This window comes from Lactuca serriola, chromosome 8 (assembly GCF_051521515.1).
Source record: "Lactuca serriola cultivar US96UC23 chromosome 8, Lser_US96UC23_V15, whole genome shotgun sequence".
Classification (NCBI taxonomy): domain Eukaryota; kingdom Viridiplantae; phylum Streptophyta; class Magnoliopsida; order Asterales; family Asteraceae; genus Lactuca; species Lactuca serriola.
The window spans coordinates 190,405,976-190,416,474 of record NC_136415.1 but is presented as its reverse complement, the minus strand read 5'-3'; positions in this window follow the sequence as shown (position 1 = coordinate 190,416,474).

Genomic DNA, 10,499 nt, shown 5'->3' with positions numbered 1-10,499 from the left:
TAAAGCATGAAGTTTTCTTGAATTAAATATGTACTAGGAATCGGGTGTTACAAGTCTCGCCCACTTATTTTAGACTTCGTCCTCGAAGTCTGCTGTTGAGTCCTGGAAGAGCTCGGGGTAGTGCTCCCTCGTCTCGTCCTCCGACTCTCAGGTCCATTCCGAGCCCTTGTGGTGTTGCCACTGCACCTTTACCAGCACCACCCTCTTGTTCCTTAGATCCTTTGACTTCCAGTCGAGGATCGCCACAAGCCGCTTGATGTAGTTCAGGTTATCATCTACCTGAATATCCTCCAAGGGCACCACTGCCGAGTCGTCCACTAGGCACTTCCGCAAATGGGAGACGTGGAACGTACTGTGAATTTGAATGAGTTCTCCTGGTAGGTTCAGCCGATACACCACCTTACCCACTCGGGCTACAACCTTGAAAGTTCCAATATACCTGGGGCTCAGCTTGCCCCGCTTCCTGAATCGAATGACGCCCTTCCAAGGCGACACTTTCAAGAGTACCACCCGACTTAGAACTCCACGTCCGATCGACGCTTGTCGCCATAACTTTTTTGCCGACTCTGAGCGGTCTGAAGCCTGATTCGAACCTGTTGGATCCTCTCTGTAGTATTGAGTACCACTACGGTACTCCCAATGACCCTCTGACCAACCTCTCCCCATTATATCGGGGTCATGCACTTCCTCCCATACAACATCTTGAAAGGAGGACAGTCAATACTCGCATGATAGTTGTTATTATAGGAGAACTCAGCCATAGGAAGGTATGTATCCCAACTACCTCCAAAATCTAATATACACGCCCGCAACATGTCCTCCAGAGTCTGGATGGTCCGGTCACTCTGACCATCCGTCTGTGAGTACCCAACTCGTTGTTAAACTTCTTCCAGAATCTGGAAGTAAACCGCACATCTCGGTCCGAAATCACTGACACTGTCACTCTATGCCGAGCTACTACCTCTCGAATGTAGATATCGGCCAACTTCCCGAACTCGTTGTTAAACTTCTTCCAGAATCTGGAAGTAAACTTCTTCCAGAATTTGGTATGTACATGACCCGATGGTGCATGGTCCTTTTGGGTTGGCTTCACCAAAGCAACTTGATAGGATGAATTATGGAGAGAAAGGATTAATTATGATTTATTAATATATTATGAGAATAATATATTAAAGGAGAAATCATATTGTTTAATTAATATTAGTCAAGAATTAATTGATAATTAATTTTGTGGCTAAAAAAGATTAATTAAACTTAAGGGACCAGAACTGTAATTATAAGATAATTACATTTGGGCTATGGATCACCTTGGAATAATGGGTTGGACGAATTCTATGGGGAAACCCATTAGAAATCGTCCAAGGGTTATTCTAAAAGGGTCCATGGGCTGCTTAGGGCTTAAGCAGTCAAATTAGGGTTTCTTAGTTGAAAACCCTAATAGCCTACATATATATATATATATATATATATATATATATATATATATATATATATATATATATATATATATATAGTACCCTCAAGCCCCAAAAACGTGGCTAAGAGTTCCTCTAGGGTTTATACACGTTTTGGGCAGCCTCCTCTCTCCTTATTCTTCATCCTCTTGCTCTTGGTGTTTGTGAGCCATTAGAGGAGTGACAATTGTGACTCTAAGCTTTCTAAAGTAATTGTAAGGAGGAATTGAGATTGTTATTGCTACATAACAATCAAAGGTAATTCTCTAAGCCCTAATTTCAGTTTATAATATGTTAGATCTAAGATTGTAAGTCTTGGATACATTGCATGTACAATAGAGAAACCTAGATCCAAGCATTAGGGTTTGCATGAGCACATAGGATGTTCTTATGGCTAAAACCCATCAGTGGTATCAGAGACTTGATTGGTTTCTATTGTATTGATGCCTTGCTGATTTGTTCAAGCTTCAAAATCGATTTTTGGCTTCCTGCCTGATGAACTCGGCGAGTCCATAGAGGAACTCGGCGAGTTCGAGCGTCAGAAGGAGGCAGTTTCGGGATTTCTTGCTATTTTGCTTGAGGATACTTGCCTTAATTGTTTTGGGTCCTTAATATTCGAATTTTATCTTATATTTGAGTATATCATTGATTAAACAAAAGATATTTACCAATTTATTAGATAATAACTTCCTTATATGATTAAAGATTGATTATTTGTATTAATTGGGTAACTTATCTTGCAAGAAATCGAAATTAGGTCAAATATAGATAATGACAAAATTAATTGTTTAATTTCTATTATTTATTATTTGATCCTTGTGTTGTGAAAAAACTTCATTTGTGCCCATGTAAGTTTTATGGTTTAAATTTGAACTTAAAGGTTTTGTTTTGAAATTTAAATAGTTGAAACCCTAATGTTTTGAAATGTTTCAAAACTTGCCCTCAAATTTTGGAATTTAAAAGTTTAATTTAGAAATGTTAAATTCTAAAACCCTAGTATTGTTTTGAAAAGTTCAAATCACACCCTTATGGTTTTATTAATTAATTAAAGTGTATAATTAAAAGAGATTTAATAAATCCATAAAGTTTTGGTTTACATTTAATTAAATTAAAAGGTATAATTTATTAAATTAGAACACCTAGTATTTTAAAAAGTGTAAAATACACCCTATACTATATATAACATTAAAAGTCTAATATTATATATATGTATGAGTAAAAGTCAATCTTACCATTAGTAAGCCTCATCCACGAAGCTAGTCTATAAGGGGTGTTTAAGGAAATTGCCTATAAAATGGCGATTGAATGGGTATCCACTCTTACCCACCGCACTCTTGACTAGTGGATGGTCGTTAGCCGAACGGGTAGGATAGGACAGAAACCTTCCATTATAAGTATAATGAAGTACAAAAGTAACTAAATGCTTTTACAAAATTCCCAATCTTAGTTACTTTAGGCAAAAGTGAATTGATGCAATTCCATGAAATTACACTTTGTGCCCTTGCGAAGACGTTAGTGGAGCGTGTGTGGTTAACCGACACACTAAATGGTTCTAAACAAAGGTAGCAAAGGGTGACTCAATGTTTGTCATATTTCGGTGGAGCGTGTGTGGTTAACCGGTACATCGAATAGGTGACTGTAACATGTGGGGGCACCATGTAAATTTGCATGGTTATTCACGCCTTGTTTTGTGATCCTCGGCATCCCAGTCACAAATCGAGGGGCATATCGAGATTTAAACATGCCATTGAAATTTCCAATGAATCTCAAAATATCTAGTAATTTTCAATAGATTTAAAACTTAAATTGATGGGTTTTCTACAAACAATCCTATGTGTGCATGCAACCCTAGAGTTGGATCTATGTTTTCACTATTAGTTATACAACTTTATGAACACAAAAAGAAACCTGGAATGCTACTATTGTTTTCGAAATTCATATATAAAATAGAATACATACCTTTTGTTGTGATATAGCAATAACAACTAGTTCCTTGAATTTCCTTAGCTCTTGAAAGCAAGTACCACAAGTGTAGTACCTCTAATGGCTCACAAACACACTAGGTGAAAGGATGAATATGGGAGAGAGGAGAGAAGGATATTTTGCCCTAGATTTCGTCCCTTTTAGGGTTTCCCAAGGCTTGGACGAAATCTTAGTGCCTTAGGGTGCTATTTATACTTAAGGCTAACTAGGGTTTCAAGGTGTAAACCCTAATCCCTTAGCTTAGGGCCTAAGCAAGTCCATGGACTCCTTTCCTTAAGCCCTTGGACGAAAACTCCTAGATCCTTCTAGGATTTTCGTTCAAGCCTTAATAAAGGTGATCCAATGGCCCAAAGCCTCAACTATTGAATAATTACAAAATAGCCCCTGCACGTTCAGTCGGTTCCTTTAATCCCAAAATTAATTCTAAATTAATTTCTGATTAAATACTAATTAATAATATGATTCCAAATTAATATATTATTCATATAATATATTAACAAATAATATTTATACCCTAATTTATTATTCTTAACAATAAACCAGCCTCTCTCCTCAACAATTATTTTGTCTAGTCACCAGTGTGAAGGCAACCCAAAAGGACCATGCACCATCGGGTCAAGTACATACCAAAATAGTTATGGACTTAGACACTAATCCAACAGTCTCCCACTTGGATAAGTCTAATAACTATTCTGCGTTTGACTTCAGATCCTGATCCACAATCGTAGCTTTCAAAAGCCGCTGTCAACTCTGATCTTATCAGATACGCGTCCTTTAGATAAGGGATCATATATTCCTCCATTCTAGATATCGTATAGACTGATACATGGATTTAAATCATTCTCTCTGTCTATGTGTTGTTTCCCGATTTTCGATTTATGACGACTGACAACAGACTACAATTTGAACACATCAAATTAGTCCCGGCTTGGCCAAGCGCTTAGGTTTCATCACTAAATCATCGAGGGGCCCACAGATATCGCTTTCATCCTACTTTGGATAAAAGGAACGGATAAACTTTGATTCAATACTTGCTTGCACTCACTTACCGAATCACACACACCAATATATTTTATAACACCAAGTTACTGGTGCGTTTACATATTGTCAATGTGTAACCGACTCGTAAGATACAACTCACACATCTCGGTTTCAAGAATATAGGATATTATCATCTCACCAATCACTCATGATAAAATCCATGAAGTGATCCAAGTGAGTGTGGGTTTAATCCAATGCTCAAATCATATTCATAAGCACTCATGAATGTTGCAGCAAACATTTGCTTATGTCTAATACACTTTAGACTATCGACACACCAATTCACGACAGTCTTCATTCATACCTACTTCCAACATATGAACGACTGTGGTCCGTTCGAATAATTTGATTGTTCTGAACAAATTTAATTATTCAGGAAGTCAAAACATGCAAAGTGAAACACAAGAATAATACTAATACTATATGGTCCCAAAACTTTGAGTATAAATAAAACACCTTTTATTTATCACCATATCGATTACTCATTATTTTTTGTTTCGGATAACCAACTTCTTACTTGAATTATTACTACACTTGTCCCATGCTCTCAGCATGCACACAATGTTTACCTACGGTCTTTACTTTGTGAAATAGATCAAATGAACACATTTCCAATCATACTCATTTCACAACTCCCAATCCTTATCATAAGTGTAAGAATATCAAATTCTTGCCACTTATAGAATATGCTGGATTCTAACATTTTATGCAATGATCCTTTTGTAAAGTCATAGCTCAAAATCATCAAGACTTAGCCAATCTCTATCAGAAACAATTCTATAGATATGATGTCTCTCACTCAAAGTACATTCCTTTAAACATCCTACTTGCATAAAAGTTTCTAATCTAGACGTAGATTCTCAATAATCAGCTCCCAATATGGAAACATTTCCGTATTTGCCATACGACAACTCATTCTTAATAAAATCTTATCTATTCATAATAATGTCGATATGATCCATCCAATATCATACTTCCAACTACTCACAAGCGACCAATCCTTAGCGAGCTTTGGATCGTCCTTTGATAGTTGTTTAATTATCTTATTCAAAACCGATACGATGCATAATGTCTTACATAAAGATATGATACTTTATCAATCTTCTGCCATAATATTTTATGTGTCTCGTTCTTACAATTCGAACTATGAAGAGGGATACCGTAATCATAATCGAAATTTAAGAACACACTATGTATCCTTGACTAAATTTGTTAACATTCCACAACCTAAGCCTTTAGATTTGAAATGAAGCATAATATTCTCTCCTTTAATTATAGCAAAACAACTTTTCAACCCTTACGACTTTGCAAAGTATAACTCTTGTTTTCTATAATTAATATTGCTAACTTGAAATACTTGCCATAATAATCATACAAGCATAACATTTATGCTCCCACTATCATGATGATTATTATCATATAAGCATAACACTTATGCTCCCACTAGCTTTGACATGTATTCAGAAAATAACTTAACTTCCAGAAAACAATACCTATTGAATTTCTTAAGTTCATATTTCTAATACCTAATGCTTTGATAATCCTTTATCTAAGCTTCTCAAACTTGTACACCTTTGCCTTAGATAGCTCATATGTGTGTCTAAACAATTCAGACTAATTGCCAAATTTCACAATTCGAATCATGGAAAGGGATACCGTAACCATAATCGAATTCGAGAATACAATTTTCATAATCACTATCTTCTTAAAATCTCTCTTAGTGAAAGCATTTCCTCATAGTCATTTTCATGAAGGAGGGAATCTTATGACACTTAGATTTTAATGGTGTATGTGTTCCTATCCATGCGAATTTGTCAAAACCAAAGTTTGCGACAAATCCAAACTCATATGGACCGAACTTTCTCAATCTTGATTTCTTGCCTTATGGTAACATGAGTGCCCACCATGTCTTCCAAGTAGTTAAGCAGCTCATCCTTTCCTATCAATGTACTTTTCATTGATCAAAGTGCTTGCCTTTTATGCATTCAGATGAGAATTCATAGAACTAACATGCATAATTAACTCAATTGGAACGACACAGAAACAAGATAGTGTCAACACGATAGGTTGTGAACCTCAAGTCGTGTGCTAGTGATGATCGATAAGGTTTATTCTTGATTAGTTCTTGAACTTTTCAAGACCATTAAGACTCCCACTGACTCCTTGACATATAAGATTCTCTTGTCAATAAACATTTCTCGACAAACAAATATTCAAGAGTTAGTGTAGCTTTTATCAAGAGAAAACACTTCACAAAATTGGTCCTAGTTGGTCTTTGTCTTATCCAAGACATCACAAATTTCCACATTTGATGAATGTTATAAACCTTCTTAAGACTTGTCACTCAATGTCATAATCTTAACTCTAAGACTTGTTTTTGGAACGAAGTATGATTGACTTCTTGATTTAACCATTTCTTCAATTCTTGATTCCTCTTCTCAAACATACAATTGTACTAAGACTCATTTAGAGGGTCAATTGAGATATGGTTCTTAATCATTAAGACCTATCATAAAACATAATAAAAGGTACTCTCCCTTCTTCTTAGAATAGAGAAACTTTTATCTTTCTGCCTACTTGATTCTTCTTATCCGTTCTGCTATTGATTGAAACTCTTTCAATCAACTCAGAATTACACTTAATCTTATAAGTATAATCATATTTACTAAACCTTTAGTAAATCATGACGAATATCTTTGTTACTCTTGTGGTGGACTTGATTAACACACAACTTTGTGTACTCGATCTCCTAGTCCTTCACTTGATATTTTGTCAACGAATTAGTCTAATTTCTAAATATAAAATTTCTCATTCATCATGCAACCAAGTTGTATGATTCCAAGTTTCTATCCAATTGAAACTTAGGCGATGATAAAACTTTCCCTATTTGGTAAATTCTTGACATTTTTACAAATAACATAATTAAGAATCATATCCATTATTGCTAATAATAGAAACCTTCAAACATCAATTTTTCATACACGCCATTGCAAGGATAAATAAATAATATAAAATCAAAATTTATTTTATTGCGGAAAAATTTGTCCTTACAATGCAATTCAATTGAAAACTATGTTAATACATATTTCTTAGCAATCTTATTCTAACTCCAAGTAGTAGCTTAAGAATCTAATCTTCAAACAATGCGATCGAAATCCATTTCTTCACGATTAGATTCAGCTCACTTCTTCTTTTAAGCTTCCTTTCTTTTCTTCGATCCTACAAAACATCGAAATGTAATCTTATCACATCATGTATTAAGAATCTTAGAATAGGAGCTTAAAAAGTTAGTTAATGGATTTTACCTAAAGTAGAGCCATACGTTTTGACTCTCCCATCTCTTAGATCTCTTAGGTAAATAGGGCAGCTTCATCTCCAATGCCCCTTCTCTTGGAAATAAAAGCAAATGGAATCCTTTGGCACAGCACATCGGACAATCATAGACTTAATTCTTTCTAGACTTCCGATGTTGCCAATGCCCATTGCAGTTTGGGAGTTTGACTCACCAGACAAATTTGCTTGACCAGCACGCCAAATCATTGCTAATTCAGCAACTATAAGCAAATAGGTGAGATTAATGAGGGTCACGTCATGATGCATCATATAGTACTCTCTAACGAATTCACTATATGATTCAGGAAGTGACTTAAGAACCCAATCAACAGCCAACTTGCCTGAAATCTCGACACCCAACATCCTTAACATATCGATGTGTGACTTCATCTCTAAGACGTGTGCACACACAGGTTTCCCATCTTCATGTTTACTTGCCAAAAGGGCTTGAGTGAATTTGAACTTTTCAAGGCTTCGAACTTGTGGGTTAGGGAGAATAATTGGAGGAGGTGGAGGAAGTGAAGCATGATCTCTTGTTCCTCGATCATATCGCGGAATATCATCTTCATGTGGAAAGCTTGTTCCACGGGATTTGGGAAGACCATAGCTGTCATACTTTGACATCTACAAAACGGGAGAAAATTCAAGTTAAGTTGATTAGAATCCTCGATGTGACATCCAAATGAAACATCGAGGCTAGGATCCAACACAATACTCTACAACCTAGAAGAGAGATGTCGTAATCTAGTTGCACAATATTTGAAGGTAGGTAAATGACGATTTACCAATTTCCACCATGAAAAACAAAAAAAATAATAAGTTTTAAATCTATTGAAAATTCCTAGATCTTTTGAGATTCATTGAACATTTCAATGGCATGTTTAAATATCGATATGCCCCTCGATTTGTGACTGGGATGCCGAGGATCACAAAACAGGGTGTGAATAACCATGCAAACTTACATGGTGCCCCCAATGTTACAGTCACCTATTCGATGTGCCGGTTAACCACACACGCTCCACTGAAATATGACAAACATTGAGTCACCCTTTGCTACCTTTGCTTAGAACCATTTAGTGTGCCGGTTAACCACACGCGCTCCACTAACGTCTTCGCAAGGGCACAAAGTGTAATTTCATGGAATTGCATCAATTCACTTTTGCCTAAAGTAACTAAGATTGGGAATTTTGTAAAACATTTAGTTACTTTATACTTCATTATACTTTTAATGGAAAGGGTTTGCCCTATCCTACCTGTTCGGCTAACGACCCTCCACCAATCAAGGAAGCGGTGGGTGAGAGTGGACACCCATTAAACGGGCATTTTATAGGCCATAACCTTATACCCCCCTTATAGATCGGCTTCGTGAATGAGGCCTACTAACGGTAAGACTAGCATTTAAGTTATACATATATAATATTAGACTTTTAATGTTATACATAGTATAAGGGTGTATTTTACACTTTTAAAATACTAGGTGGTTTAATTTTATAAATTACACTTTTAATTTAATTTAATATAAACCATATCATTATAGATTTATTAACTATCTTTTAATTATACACTTAATTAATTTAATAAAACCATAAAGGTGTAATTTGAACCTTTCAAAATTAGGGTTTTAGAATTTAGACTTTTTTCAAAATTAAACCTTTTAATCAAACAATTTAAATTCCAAAACTTGAGGGAAAGTTTTGAAACTTTTCAAAACATAAGCAAGAACATTCTAGATCAAATTACAAATAATAATAATTAACTAATTAATTATTAATTATCTAAATATGACCTAATTCAATTTCTTGCAAGATAATCTATCAAATAATTCAATCAAGTTTATCACATAAGGAAATGATTATCTAATTAATTTGACAATTATCTTTTACTTTGGTAAGGATATCTTTTAAATTAAACAATTAATTTAACATAATCCCTTAAATCCCCTAGAATTTGAAATTATGGGATAGGATATTCAAAATCTTTAATTACCAAATTTAAACATTTAAAGGATAATTACAAGATATGGCAATATCCAAATCCCTAAAATTTAGGATCTAATCATGGGGAAAGAATCAATTTCGAAATTCTAGGGTTAGGCAACCCTAAAATCGAAATCTTGGGGCCAAAGAAAAAGGTTTAGGAAATCTTACCAAAAATTTCGAAATTCTAGGGTTTAGAAACCCTAATTTCGAAAATCAAGCCTCCAGGGTTTATTACCATAAACCCTAATATGTCAAGTTCATACATTTGAATAAATCTAATTGAAAACAAAAACCAATGTCTCTGATACCACTGATGGGTTTTATACAAACAATCCTATGTGTGCATGCAAACCTAGAGTTGGATCTATGTTTTCACTATTAGTTATACAACTTTATGAACACAAAAAGAAACCTGGCATGCTACTATTGTTTTCGAAATTCATATATAAAATAGAATACATACCTTTTGTTGTTATATAGCAATAACAACTAGTTCCTTGAATTTCCTTAGCTCTTGAAAGCAAGTACCACAAGTATAGTACCTCTAATGGCTCACAAACACACTAGGTGAAAGGATGAATATGGGAGAGAGGAGAGAAGGGTATCTTGCCCTAGATTTCGTCCCTTTTAGGGTTTCCCAAGGCTTGGACGAAATCTTTGTGCCTTAGGGTGCTATTTATACTTAAGGCTAACTAGGGTTTCAAGGTGT